Source organism: Triticum urartu, chromosome 2, assembly GCF_003073215.2.
Source record: "Triticum urartu cultivar G1812 chromosome 2, Tu2.1, whole genome shotgun sequence".
Taxonomy (NCBI): Eukaryota; Viridiplantae; Streptophyta; class Magnoliopsida; order Poales; family Poaceae; genus Triticum; species Triticum urartu.
The window spans coordinates 671,842,187-671,857,942 of NC_053023.1; positions in this window are offsets into that span (position 1 = coordinate 671,842,187).

Consider the following 15,756-nt stretch of genomic DNA (forward strand, 5'->3'; position numbering starts at 1 on the left):
AGTGTCTCATCATAAATGGCGTTTAAACAAATGTGAAGCAGTACAAGAAATAAATCATATGCAAGATGCAAACAACATCACACTACCATGTTAGAGGTCTCTCATCATTAGTGCCATTGCATATTCACAGCTTATGATGTGTAAACTAAGGAAAAGGCATTTCAACAAATTGGAAGAAATGAAAGCTAGACACCATATGAAAGATGCAACGAATATCACTCTACCAAGTTAAAATTGTCTCGTCATAAGTGCCATTTCAACAAATTAGTAATACAGGCTAGAAAAGAATGTGAGATGTAACCTATATCACACTCCGAAGTCAAACATGTCTTATGATAAGTGATTGTTGCAGGTTACACAACAGTAGTAATTTGATGTAAGAACATGGTGTGATAGACAGATATTGTATGTTCTAGAAACAGGAACACGTGTCTTATTCAAGTATGATGTGTAAAGTAAGCAGATGGAATTCAACAAAATTAGAAGCAATACAAGCTAGACATCACACATAACATGCAACCACATATAACAGTGCCAAGTTAGAGGGAGCACCAGTGATGCTGCACTAGGGGAGACGTGCTCATCATAAACATAGCTTTGTTGAGTGTCTATGCATGTGTTGTCTTGGAAATCATCTTGGGGGTGTGGAGGAGTAGAAACTGTAGAGGCCCTCCGTTCGGAAGGAGCACCTTTATCCGCTGCCTTGCTAACTTCCTTCCGCTTTATTGATTTTGAATTGCCAAGTAAAACTGACAAGAAAAAGCAATAAAATTCTCTCTTCAGAACTCATTCATGCATGATACTGACAATCACTACTTTGATGTAAGGCAAACACATGATACCAGGATGGAATATGTACGAAAAACATGACGGCATGACATGTTCACAACTGTTTGTGTAAACTAAGCAGAAACCATTCCAGTAAATAAGAAGCAATGCAAGCTAGACACCACATGAAAGATGCAACCAATATGAATCTGCCAAGTTAAAAGCGTCCCATCATAAATGGAATTTCAACAAATTAGAAGCAGCGCATGCTATAAATCATATGAAAGATGCAACTAATATCGCACTGCATATACTAAAGGTGTCTCGTCATGTTGATTGATAAGGGATACAAAAAAACAATAGTTTTATGTAAGGACATGCTTAATAGACAGATGTACTATGTACTAAATACAGGAAGGCATGTCACATTAACAGGTATAATGTATAAGCTAAGCAGACTAGCACATGCAGTTTAACCAGATTGGAAGAATTACAATCTAGACACCATATGCAACATGCAACCACATATCACGCTGTCAAGTTAGAGCAAGCACCTGCGATGCTAGTGTAGGGGAAATGCTGTAATCAACTACATAGCTACGTTCACTATCTTCATCTAGCATTTCTGTTTCTTGAGAATCATGTCGGGAGGCTGACGCTGCAATCTTTAAATAAGGAGTAGTCCCCTTGCCTGCCTGGCTCGTCATAAGTGATTGATGAGGGATACACAAGAACATTAGTTTGATGTAAGAACATGGTTAATACACAGATATACTAGTATGTACCAAAAATAGAAAGGCATGTCATATTCAAAGGTATAATGTGTAAGCTAAGCAGATGCAATTTAACCAAATTGGAAGCAATACAAGATAGATATCCGGCTGGAGTGGTGAGCATGATCATCTAGGACCTGAGAGCCTAGTGGGAGGCGGGCTGCTTTGCCACCATTGTAGCTTTTTAGTTGGCTTCCAGGTGATGCCTATCTTTGCTGGGCTTGTCACTGGCTCGGCCAGTGCCCTGACTAGCTATTTGTATTCTGGTGCTCACGGGATGGTGGTTCATGTAAAAAAATATCTTTCCTTATCTTACCGACTTCGGCCTTTCGAATACAAGCTAGACACCATATGGAACATGCAACCACATATGACACCGCGAAGTTAAAGCAAGCACCTGGGATGGTGGTTCATTGCGAGGGAGGTCATCAACTCCAGAGCTAGGTTCCCCGTCTCCATCTGCTGACACTACACCCTTTAAAGTGTTGAAATGTGTCTTGCCTAGCCGCACACCAAACTGGAGCGACTTCTCTCTTTTTTTTGGCTTCTCTCATGGCAGCAGAGTCTGAAATACCCTTGCATAAAAACACAACAGTGAGAGTAAGGGTGAAGTGTGTGCAGAACTAGTGCACTGTAAAAGTAGCAGGTAGCAGGTGGCAGAAAAATAAATGACAGGAGACATATGATAGCTCTACAACATTGCATGGCAAACAAAATTAGATTCTACTCTGTATGATTTTGTAATATATGAGCACAGGAAATGCAGGTACTCCTCCAGCACACCACCACATGTGGTCATATCTAAGATAACAGTCGACTGAAAATAAATAGGTCAGTCGATTTTTTTAATGAACCATCCGATCTATAAGGAACGGGTAGATGGCCTTCGTCTACCTCCCGCCAGTCACTGTTGGCGATCTTTCTCGAACCGCCAGTGACCACCGGCCGAGACCACTGCCTCCGCCGCCCCGCCCTCCCATCGACCTCACACCACCGCCATGCTTGGCAGCGCCCCCAGGCCATCCCTTTAATCCCGGCCGACCTATAGATCGGGCGCCAGTAGCTCTAGGCCGCACACGCCCCTAAGATAAACACCAAGGCACTGCTTCCCCGGCGTAATAGGCGTACTAGCGCCTGTTACGCCGGGGAATGCTTCCGTTAATTGGGAAACAAGTGGCCAGAAATTGAAATTCAGGGGGGGGCGCCAGACCTCTAGCTAAGGTGAAATAGTATATGAGGAGAAACCTTGTGCATCGCGAGTTACTAGGAACATCTAGTATCAAGAAGAAGCGGTCAACTAGTGTCTTCTGTGGGATGAATACCGTGCAAGCAGAGACATAAAATTTGCACGAATAAGGGAAGAGGAGTACCTTTTTCGGTTGCCGGTGTGGTCACCTCCACAAGTCGCGCCGATTTTCTTCTTTTTACCGGGGAAACCGATGTTCTGGAGGGTGCAGGCTTGGACGAACCCATGGCCAAATTGTTGACTGTGTTGCCATGGCCGTATGTCAGCGGAGGGGAAGCAGATCCGAGGTGGCGAAGGATGACGTAGCAGGAACAGCTCCGGTGCAGTGGAGGGTGGCGAAGTTGGAGCAACAACAGTGAGGCGCAGGACAGTGTGGTTGAACTGGCTCGGGTACGGACGGCTCGGCCTCGGCTTCAACTACTAGCCGTGGAGGGAGTTGCGGTTGAGGTTGCGGTGGACGACGACGTCGGGGTATCGGCTCTGGCGTGATGGAGGAGGGCGGCGGTTGATGGATGGGATGGGGTGGCGGACGGAGGACGCCGGGGTTTCGCGGCTGGTGGAGAGGTAGTTTTGGTGCCCACAGAGTATGAATGGGGAATCGGACGGGTGGGGGGGAACCATGTTTCGGTCTGGGACGCGCTTGTTTTTGGCTTTTTTGAACAGAAGATGGGACACGCTTGTTTGAAATTTGGGGAAAGTACAAACTTTGCCCCCCTCTTAAATTTCGGACCTACTATGGGTCGGGGGTAGGATGGTAATCCCAGGTGTCCCAAATAGTGGGCGGGAGCGATTTCGGCCGCGCGCATGTGTGCTTAGGCGGCCATTGTGTATGAATGTTTTTCGGATGCGGTTGCGTGACGTCTAGATGAAGCTACAAATCTACCCTGGTTTAGACCTTTGGACGTCGGGCCGGTAGGTTTCACGGGTCGGAGTTATTAGAAAAGTAATTTCCTTGTACTACCAAACATTGGTCTCACGCGGTTTCAGGCGAGTAGAGGCTCTTTTGGCGCTTCGTTCGAAATTTTGAAACACAAGCATTCACGTTTAGAGTACTCTTGAACTATGAGGATTGACCTAAATATACAACGTTATATTTGACCTTGTATGTTTGAAAACCTCATTAAATTATCCGCTTCTTTTTGAAATTTTGACACTTGAAAATCCTATAACTACGATTATTTTGGAATGGAGGAGCTAAATTTGAATTTATTTTGTACACGACTACATATGCTATTATGTACAAAATCAGAGCAAATATTGGTGCCCCCATAATTTAGGTATGGTTTACAAATGCCATGATATCAAATTCAAATAATTGAATGGACTTCATGTTGAAATCGATTTTTTAACCACCTTAAGTTGAATTCAAATGTATGCTAGTTCATAGGTAGTAGCTATTTATAATGTCCATTGTGTAACTTTTGTTTGTATAATGTGCTTTACACACACAACATGAACTATACTCACGTTTATATTCGATTGCTAAAGCGATGCATTGTCTGGAGTTCAAAATACTAACTATGTGGATCAATTGTGTCGAATATTAACATAGACATGCTCAAATTCGATAGAATCTAAATGTCTGATGGATCAATGACCGCTCCTTATGCGAATTGCAAATATTATGATCCCATCCTAATATTTGGATACAATTTATATCTTTAATCAATGTGTAGAGCAGTCTTTTACGTGTAGTTTCACTCTCCATCGGTGGTCTCTCACACATGCTCACACACTCTCTCTCGAGGTGTCTTTCTCGCACACATGCTCTAGATATAACCCTCCCTCCCTCTCGTAACCATTTACAACTATTTTCACTAACCTTTATCACAAGCACTCTTCCTCTCGCAAACATACACACGCACAATCCTCATCGACCCTTTCTATATACATGGACCTGCCTACGTGTCTCATGTATGCACATTATCTTTACGCCTGTCTCTCACGCATTGTCTCACACCTCTCTTCCTAATCGACGAGTATGATTCTAGCAGAGCATTCTGTAGGATGCCCCTTAAAGTTAGGTTGGATGAATAGTAATATCAAAGATAAAGGGGTTACCTTAGTTCGACAACCTAGGGTTACAAATCCTAGCCGGCTTTGTCAGTGGACACAGAGTCCTTCACAATTCTGCTATCTTTGTCTTGTACGACTAGTCATCCATGGGTCTTCCTAAATGCGTCACGGGCCGACCAATGTGGCGCAGGACGGAACAGAACGAAGGGCCTCACCTCGACCCACCGGACCTCACGCGGTGACACACCCTCTGCCCCCACGTCTCATTATCTTCTCACACCCACACATACCAACACAAACACCACAAACACAGAAAATTTCTCCTGGTGCCTCTATTCCCTCCCCCCTTGCATATACACACTCAAGGGATTGGAATCTCTTGTCGTGACATCATATTCATCTCTCTCTCTCTCTCTCTAGACCACTCTCATTTCTCGTGCTATCTCTCCCACGCCCCCCGTCGGCCCCTCTATCCATGCCTCTCTCGAATACGTAATACACACACATACCTCTCTAGGCCCTGCCAAATGCATCAACTACACATTCACACATGTTACATCACGTACCCCATTGATCCAAAAAGCCCTCTCTTCACGTTTATTTCGCATACAACATTCCTTTTGAATAAAGTGTGGCCAAAAAATTATTTTAGAGTTTCTACATATATACAACATTACAAAGTTATATGGAGGAGTACAGACGCTAATTTGCATTGCATGGTGCCCACAATGATATTTATTCCGCACTGTAAACTTGTATATTTTTATACTATATACAAAGTTAGTCATAATAAAGAGAAACAAAGAGCATCTCTCTCTCCATCGCATACCCCCCTGTACGCCCCTTTCACGTATGCACACAAACTACATCCACACAACACTCACACAAACACATGCACCCACGCACGCACGCAACACTCACACGTACACACGCAGCCACGCGCACACGCAACACTCACACGCACGCACGCAACACTCACATGCACACACGCACGCATGCATGCACACACCAGTACACCACACGACCAACACACACTCTCACGCTCAAGTGCTCAACCTACACGTGCATGCGCACACATCAGGCCCTGACAGACACATACACAACCAGGTGATTCCCACGCATGGGTTGGAGCCTTGTCGCGCCTGTGTAAATTTGTGTTTATCTGACCTTTTGCTTATGCGAACTGACAGGTGGGACCCACAACGAACGTGGTCAATTTAACTAGTCAACATGGCGCCACGCAGACTATTTGGCCGGTCAACAGAGTGCAATCCGATGCTGAGCTGTGAGCAAGTGACCGTATAATCACCGCAAAATGTATATAGTGACCGTAATCAGCTTATTCTGAAGTTCGGTGACCGTATTACGCTTTTCTCTCTATAGGCCCTCCAAAACTACATCTCTATACGTTCTCGCATGTTACATCTAACAACTATGTACTACACTCTAACACAATAAATCATATGTGTTTTTAGTTTTACTAGATATCATATTGTTACTTATAATTATTCAGTTTACATACATTAAAATTGCCTTTGAAATGTATGGCCAGTATCATCTACCGTGCGGGAAAAATCCCGCCCTTTCCTGTTTAATCGGGTTTGTATTGATGGATTGTGGGAAACGGCAAAACTATAGTACTACACAGTACAAGTGACAGTTCACTGGGCCGTCGTGTCGTCTACTCCTCCGTCGTAAGAGTGGAGCGCTCACTTTCATAAATCTTCTAGTCCCTTTCGCCGACATGTGGGACATCAAGCTACCGGGTCCATGTGCCATACCGGAATACAGTGCAGAGCAGGCGGGGTGAAGCACCCCAGTCATGGCGCCGGCGTAGTAATGAGCAATGAGGCGTCAAATCACAAAGCTGCACCTTTCCCACAGTTAAGTTGGAGGGACGAAGCAACCATCATTTCACTCGTTGCTGAATCCGCTTCTCCCTCATCTTCTTCAACTTAACCATGTGTTGCTTCTACCGTTGTTCTGCCTCATGTGGGACGTGGATCGCCTTGGTAAAGCACTGACACGTGGGACCGCATGTTAGCAAACCACCAGGACAATGTCCTCCGAAAATAAGAAGCCTAATCCTAGACTTACAAAGGGCTACGTAGCTGCTACATATACTTTCCATCTAATCTATATATGCCCCCCTAATTTTCAAGTGGGGTGGGCCTAATCCTCTCCTTTAATCCAATCAAATAGTCCCACATCACATCAGTTCGTAACTTTACGTAAACCATTACGTGGATGTAGCATTGCTCAAATAAGAAACCTCCCCCACCATCCGCGCAGCAAAATCACCTCCTTTTTACTAATCTCGATTCTATAATTTTTTAGATCAATATAATTGAGATTTGTATAGATAGCACACAGGAGCAAAACCAAGTGGTATGGTTAAGGGCATCCACAATGTGTAGCCAAATGTGAAAATAGCTTTTGGCATCATGGAAACCATTGTGGACGGTGTTGCCAAAGCCAAAAAGATGGAACCGAAGCTCCCTGATTGATTGATTGATTGAAGGAATAGAAAAATGCAACGTCTCTCCTCTTTCTCCCATGCTTGGACGCATGTAGTACAGTATAGAGCACAGAGTCTACTCCCCGGTCCCTTCTATCACAAATCACAAAGCAGTGAGGCGTCAAATTATAAAAGCACGGACGAAGCAACCATCATTTCACTCTTCGCTGACTCCGCTTCTCCATCGTCTTCTTCGAGAAGCCATCTCACCGCATTAGTTACTCCTAGTAGTACTAGTAAAGGACTTCCTCGATGCAAATAAGGTGGTTGTCTCGGCTTGCAGGCGGCACTTGCGAACGACTTACCGTGGTCTCCCTCAATGGTGTTCTCCGTCGAACGCACTTCGCCAAACCACCAAAAAAAATATCGTCGATGTCACCGCAATGGGGAAGGAAGTCAAATATAGTTACTACCTCCATTTTTTTGTACACAAGGCCAGCATATCAAAATTACAATTTGCAAAGGGCCACTAACACTAATCGAGGCAAAATTGATGGGGTTAAGAACCAAGGACATTAATATCCCCTGCATGCATGTGGAAGTGAGAAGGTTGGTTTGCATGGCGCTGCATTAATCAAGCGATGAGGAGTGAGATGGTTAGCTCTTTGGTCTTTGGAGAAAAAAATACGCATTAATTGACACATGAAACGAGGATTTGTATCGATTAAATCCCGCGAAGGAAAACTCAGCCTTTCTTTTTTAACACTAGTACTCCTAGTACATACGTACTTATCCTGTTTGGGTCTAGGCCTTGCATTGCCAAACTTCGCCACACATTTTTGCCAAGCTTGCCTAAAGTTTTCAAAATGAGAAGGAGGTACACTTGCGCACGGCTATCGCGGTCGTACCGCACCCTCACACGGTCGCTCCTGCACGCCGCGGTCGCACCGCACCCTCACACAGTCGCTCCTGCACGCCGCAAACCCAACCAAGGGAACGCACCTTCACTGACACGTGTTGTCGCATGTGAACACACCAAACTCAGCCATCCTATCGCTGACACATAATTTTCGTTCATAGAGTATGTTTACCCAACCGCATGTTGGGGAGTATCCGTACGGCCCGTGCGGTGGTCTGTTGGGGAAGAAGAAGAGGTGAGGAAGAAGGAAAGAAGGGTTAGGAGACGTAGGATATTCATCCAACCGCCTGAAATGGTAGACTGACCCAAGTCAGGCGACTTGCATAACAAATATATGTTTTTACACAGAAAAAGATCCATAAAAACAACAACATAAAGAAAAACTATCACTGCTCGCGAAAAGAGACGACCTCGTCGTCTTTGGCTGCTGGCGTGAACCAGCCGCCGCTGCCGACGTGTGTCTCCGCACCGTGGTTGTCCTCGGCCTCCAGCTACTAGTTCAAGCGGAGTGTGCGGGCGCTCTAAACAGATGAGAGCACAGCCCGGTTCAAGTCGAGGACGTCTGGTTCCGCCTGCAGGAGGGCCTCGATGGCAGCGGCATCCGCACGCTCCGCGTCGAGTCGAGCCTCCGCCACCCGGTTCAAGTCCAGGACGTCCGGTTCCGCCTGCAGGAGGGCGTCGATGAGAGCGGCATCCGCACACTCTGTGTCAAGTCGAGCCTCTGCCGCCCAGTTCAAGTCCAGGACGTCCGGTTCCGCCTGCGGGAAGGCCTCGATGGCAGCAGCATCCGCGCGCTCCGCCTCAAGTTGAGCCTCCGCCGCCTGATTCACATCCACGACATCTGGTTCTGCCTGCAGGAGAGCCTCGATGGCAGCGGCATGCGCGCGCTCCGCGTCGAGTTGAGCCTCTGCCTCCCGGTCGTCCTTTAGTATCGCCATGTTGAACCGCTGGTCCGCCTGCACCATGGGGGACTCGGACGCCGGCGCGAAGTCGACGTCCATCGTCTCATACCCATCAGGGGCCTTTCGCGCCACGACCTCCGCCATGAACATTGGATCGGCTTCCTCCTCCTCGTAGCATGGCTCCAGAGAACTCGGGGATTGGCCCGCCGCAAAGCGAGCTTGGGAACGGAGGTCTATGGCGCCAATCGCCGCCGCGATTTCTGCGTGGCGCTCCGGCGTCAGCATCTTGTAGTAAGTGATCTTGCGGCACACCATGGCTTTCCGGCGAACTAGGGGACGCTTGATGCGGGCTAGGGGATCGAAAGGTGGGGGAATGGGCTGGAGATTTGGTGTGGTTTTAGGGCAGTGGCTGGTGTAGGCCGAGCAGCGAAGGTTCTAGTGTGAATAGTGGTTCCGGTGACGACCGGTCAATCGGTTTTGACTGTACATCTCTCTTGTCGCGTTCGCGTTGCAGCCCGACACGCTGGACCCTCCATGTTGCTCACCGAATGGAACGTGCTTCGTCTTGCATTTTCACTCGCTTGTGGGACCGCAGTTGAGAGAAAACCGACGTCCCTCCCCCTCCCCGCCCGCGTCATTTATTATACCACCACTCCCTCCATTTTATGCGGAGTAAATAAAAATAGAGGGAGTATAATACGGATGAGGATCCCCTGACGTGGCCAAACCCATTGAGTAAATGTCATGCGGGGCCTAGCAAGCATGGGGTCCGCCATTAAGTGACCGAAAGGGAGGGTAAGGCAGGGATACCTACGTCAGAGGATCCACTTCCACTATACTACTTTGACCAAATGTTAGAGTAATAATATATGACATGCAACTTACACAAATGTTAGAGTAATAATATATGACATGCACTTACACAAAGCATACAGGGTCTAATGCGTTTTTCGAGGCTAACTTTGACCAAATGTTAGAGTAATAATATATGACATGCAACTTACACAAAGCATATGGTCAAATTCGTATGTGAAAGGAGTTTCCAATGATATAATTTTAACATTATACATCTCATGTACTATTAATCTTGTCAATAGTCAAATTGGAAGCCATCTCGAGTACAAATCTAGGAGTATGTACAAATCTAACAATATTGATTGGGCGTTGTTGAATGTTGATACCTTTTTGATCAAAGTAGATGTACTTTGACTACAAATAAAACTTATATGTAAACTAGAAAGGATAGGAGGGAGTATATTGTACGTTCAAAAACGAAACAAACATTGAATACCCTTTATATATGATTTGCGGATGCTATGATCACCGGTTCAAAATTTTGAATCCGCCTTAGGTATCACGTACCCCCACTCGTTCCCTCTCGATTTCATCTCGGGGTCCACAGATCTATTGAAAGAGGACTAGGGTGGGTACATGCGAATGATACTCGGCGAAATGTTCAAATGAGGCACGCGGGAGGATGGACTCGACTGGAGGGCGACATGATCGATGGAGAAGAGGGTTGGAGAGGAATTAGAAATAAGCAAACGCCACATGATTATACTTGAACGGCTCAAATAAACAATAAGTTGTCTCGCTTGGCTACATAGTGAAAGGCCTAATGCGCAACGCGGAGCACTGACGCTCGAATATGGCCGGGAAAATAGGGAAACAGACATGTGGGGCACACCCGTCGGGACGACGTAGCGCAGACTAGTCCAATGGAGGAGCTGACCCACGACCTCCTCGCCACCGGCAACCGTTCATGTGGGTCGTTGGGGCCAACAACGGGGCGCAGCTCCAGCACCACCTCTGGACACAGCGACCGCGGTGAGCGACACGCTCATATCGTCGCTAGACACGGTCGGATTCAGTTTGCCGAGGGTGGCATTAGTGCTGTGGCACGACCAACGGTATGTTCGGTTTGTGCCCAAGGTTGTCCCATCAAAGCATTGGGTAGCCAAAATTTTGGTTTAGGTATTGGTTGCCCATGATTTGGCTGACATTGGCAAGAAAAATGAACTTGAGTTGGCTAGAGTTCATTGGCATGCCAAAGAAATGGCAACCATCCAAACAAAGACCAATCTTTGGGTCATGACCAAAATTTTGGTTGAGGTATTGGTTGCCCATGATTTGGCCGACATTGGCAAGAAAAATGAACTAGAGTTGGCTAGGGTTCATTGGCATGCCAAAAAAATGGCAACCATCCAAACAAAGACTAATCTTTTGGTCATGACGAAAATTTTGGCAAGGTGCACTTTGGCCACAATCCAAACACACCCCAACACCCGGCTCGTCGAGGATGCACGGGGCGCCGCGACGCGTCCGCAGAGTGGTGTAGCGCGGCTAACTGCATCCTCTGGACCTGAGACCATGCCAGGTCGTCTTGCTTTTTCAATGACATGCGGGGATCGCATGGGAGCAAAGGCATCTCCAACGTTGCCACGACCGCAGCTGACTACTCCGGCACACCAAAACCCTCGTCCCTTGCGCCGTCACGCGGTGCGTTCCCAGCTGGCGCCAGCTGCTCGCATTCATGCCATCCATTCGTATGTCGTCATTAAGAGGCTCGGTGCCCGCGGAACCAACTCCGGTGACTTAATGACACACCCGGACGCTTGGCTTCACCGGAATGCGCTACTTGAAGCGACAACGCCCAGCTAACCTCCACACCATAGCGCATCGTCCTCCTACCTGGAACCACATCCGCCATGACCGCAAGTGCGGACGCTCTGCAGGAGAGCTTGTCTTCGGGGATGGAGCTCGAGGTCGCCGCCCTCGCTCAAGTCACCGCACAAGCGGTGGCCACGCTGGCGGCCGACGACAGGAGCAACGTCAGCCACGCGTCCTACTTGCCGCCGTCCAACGTCCGGCACCGCCGAGGTCGGGGACTCCTCCGAGGATGAGTAGGGCATGGGAGGCGGCAGGGCATGGTGTGCCAACTGGCCGGTCCGTTTGCCGTGTTCTACTTTTCCTCGCCGGAGACCGCACCTTCACTTCACGGGTCTTGAACCTCGCCCCCGTACATGGAGATCACAGATGGAGGACGTCGGTCGCCGCCGTAGAATAGGTTTAGGGTCGGGTTTCTTTTATTTTTTTGTCCTATAAATGTTCGAAATGTAATGAAAATCTGTCGTGTTTGCATTAATCTCGGCCGGCGTATATGAACTTTCACAATAATATACATATTGTAGGAGTACTAGCAAGATGCCCGTGCGTTGCACGGAAGATCAAGATCTTGTGGGAGAAAAGGATGAACGAGGGAAAGCCTTATCTGCAAATGTGGAGAGGAGTGCGGGTAAATTGTCATAGTTTCCTTCCTATCCGTTAGATATAGATCGGACGGCCTATATTGCAGGATCGGACCCATATTTCTATATCTACGGGAACCTATGAAAGGGTTAACGTAAATTGCCTCTCTCTCTCCTCCCCTGATTTTCATGGTGGTGGGCCCCTCCCTCCCCCCAATCTACAATCAACAGCTCACACGTTTCACATTACGTTAATTACGTAACTGGGATTACGTAGGTGTAGCATTACTCGTCCTAAAAAAACCCAACTAAGCCAACCTCCCAGCATATCACGCGGGAAAAGACCCGGCCGCGCCGTTTTAGTCGGGATTATCGGATTACTAGTAGTAGTATCGATGGATCGTGCGAAGCAACAGATTTTTTTGAGGGGGCGAAGCACCTAGTTTAAAAGGAAAAAATGCGGTACACTCACAGCACTCCTGTCGCGGTCGCATTGCACCCCACACACGTTCGGTCCTGCACACGGCTCACGCAAACGGAACGCGCTTTGGCTTGCCTCTTCACTAACACGTGGGACTGCACTTGGAGAAATAGACCATGCGCCAAACTCCCCCGCCCACCGTGCGAAGCCCCCCCTCCACAAACCCAAAAATTCCCCCCAAATCTGATTCAACCGCCCTTCGGCCAACTAGCGAATAATATTCCCCAAACCCCCTCCCCCCTGTCCCCCTCCACTCCATTCGCTCCGCCAAAGCCGCCCTCCCCACCGCGCCGATACGTCGGCGCCGCAGTTCGGCGATCCTCTCGCTCCCACAATACGCTCTCGTAGAGTGCCGTCCTCTAGCCGTGCCGCCACCTCTGGCTACGTTCTTGTGGAGGCGCACGGCGGTCAGCGCCACCACCGCTGGCGACGTTCATGTGGAGACGCACAACGGTCAGCTTCTCCCGCGATACACGCATTCTAGACTGAGGCCCCGTTCATGTCGGTGTAGCGCTGAATGTTAGCTGATAGACGCTGTTAATCTCACTCTTTGCTGAAGTAGTTTACTGTCAATATGCTCTGCTTAAGAAGCTTCCTTGCCCTGTTCTGCACTCAATCTGCTTAGCTGAGATGGCATGCCAAGGCCGATTAGTTGCTAAAATATCCTACCATATATTTATTGTGACGTAGATTGCCATGGTCTAGTAGCCAATCTGTTAGCTGAAATAGCTCTAGACCGTTTTATACTCGATCTTTGTTGCTGCGATGGCCTTCGATAGTTCGATGGCTGTGTGCTTGGCCTCATTGACTGCTGAAACAGCCTGCCATAATTTGGCACTCAAATATGTTTGCTGAATTAGCTTTACATATATTTCGTTACTTAGATCTGCTCGTCCAAATATCTTGCCATAGCTTTAGACATTGACCTAGGTATTTTTTTCTGGACTTCATAAAAAAGCATATATGTTTTTCCTGTAATATCTAGTAGAAGAACTAATTTGTATGTCTAACAAATGGACAGGACTTGGATAACTTCTGCTCGAAGATTCTCCGCTGCATATGTCGAGGGGGTTGAAAACTTCATGAACTTTATCAGAGCTGAGTACAGTGGTTCGAAATCAGATGTGCTCTGCCCGTATAGCAGTTGTATGAATTCAGTTACAAGACCCCAGTCAACTGTGCAAAATCATCTACACTTGTATGGGATGTCGGTCACATATACTAGGTGGGGTCATCATGGTGAAGCTGTGAACGTCAATGTTATTGACTACATGGAAGCAGCAGATCACCATCTTGATCTGCCTGATGCTCAGGTGGAAGAGGAGGAGGAGGTGGTGGTGGCGGAGCCAGTGAGTTTGACCAACATTGAAACAATGCTACGAAATGCTCGTGCATTCCATGAACTTTCACCTACAGAAGAAAAATGGTGGGCCCGCATGTTGGAACAATGCAACGTTGCTGTGACCCCAGGAAATAAGCTGTCAGTATTCTCAGCTATGGTCACCTTTCTTCAGGTGAAGACATCTGAGCGGATGACCAACTAATCATTCGATGCGATGTTGGCTGCTTTCCGCGAATCTTTCCCAGATGCGTCTGAGCTGCCACACACCTACAGTAAAATGAAGAATTTCCTTCGTGCAGTTGGAATTGGATATGATATGATCCATGTTTGTAAGAATAATTGTGTTCTCTTCTGGAAGGATTATGCCAACTTAAGTGAATGCCCAAAATGCAAATCATCAAGATGGAAAGATGGCAATGCTGTGAAGAGGATTCCTCATAATGTTCTGAGACATTTTCCAATTACACCAAGATTGTAGAGGTTGTTTCATGATGCTGAAACAAGAGAGGATGTACCGTGGCATTCTAGGAACCAGGAGTACAGAGATCAGAATGTAATGAGCCATCCATCTCACGGTAGTGAGTGGAAAAGCTTCAATGGTAAACACAGAGAGTTTGCTGCTGACCCGAGAAACAATAGACTTGGCTTAGCTTCAGATGGATTTAACCCATTTGGCCACCAGAGCGCTACATATAGCATTTGGCCAGTGCTTGTTATCCCTTACAACATGCCTCCAAATGTCTGCACCAAAGAATCAAACTACATGATGGCCTTGCTCATCTCAGGTCCAAAAAGTCCTGGAAAGGATTTTGATTTGTTCATGGAGCCTCTTGTGGAGGAACTTCAACAGCTATGGAAGGGTGTTCTCACTCGAGACCTATATAGCAGCCCACCAGCTGATTTCTTTCTGCGTGTTGTTATAATTTGGTGCATCCATGATTATCCGGCTTTGGGCACTATGTCAGGGCAAACGACACATGGTTACAGTGCATGTGTTCGCTGTGACAGGAATCCGCTGTCATACGCAATACTTAGCAAGATCTGTTACATTGGACACCACCGTTTCCTTGCCAAGGACAAGCCGCATCCTAGAAAATACCGAAGACATGTGTTCAATGCAAAGCATGAAAACCGTGATGAGCCAAAGAGGCTCACCGCCGATGAGTTGCAAGTGGAATTAGAGAAGGTCAGGCATATTACACCAGGAAACCATCCTGGTAATGGTAGCAGGAAAAGGAAGCGTGGCAGGGTAGAAGATAGGTTATTGTTTACCCGCGGGTCCACTTTGTGGGACTTGGAGTATTGGAAAGATTTGGATCTGCGGCATAATCTTGATGTGATGCACATCGAGAAAAATATATGTGACAGCATTATCGGCACACTTCTTAATATTGAAGGCAAGACGAAAGATACCTTAAAATCTAGAATTGATTTGACACACCTGGGTATCAGAAAGGATTTGCAGGTGCAAGATGAAGGTAAACGACGGGATATGGCACCAGTTGTGTACGTCTTGGACAAGGTAAAAAGAAAAGACTTCTGCGAGGTCCTGTCACGTGTGAGATTCCCACATGGATTTGCTTCCAACCCTGAAAGGAGAGTC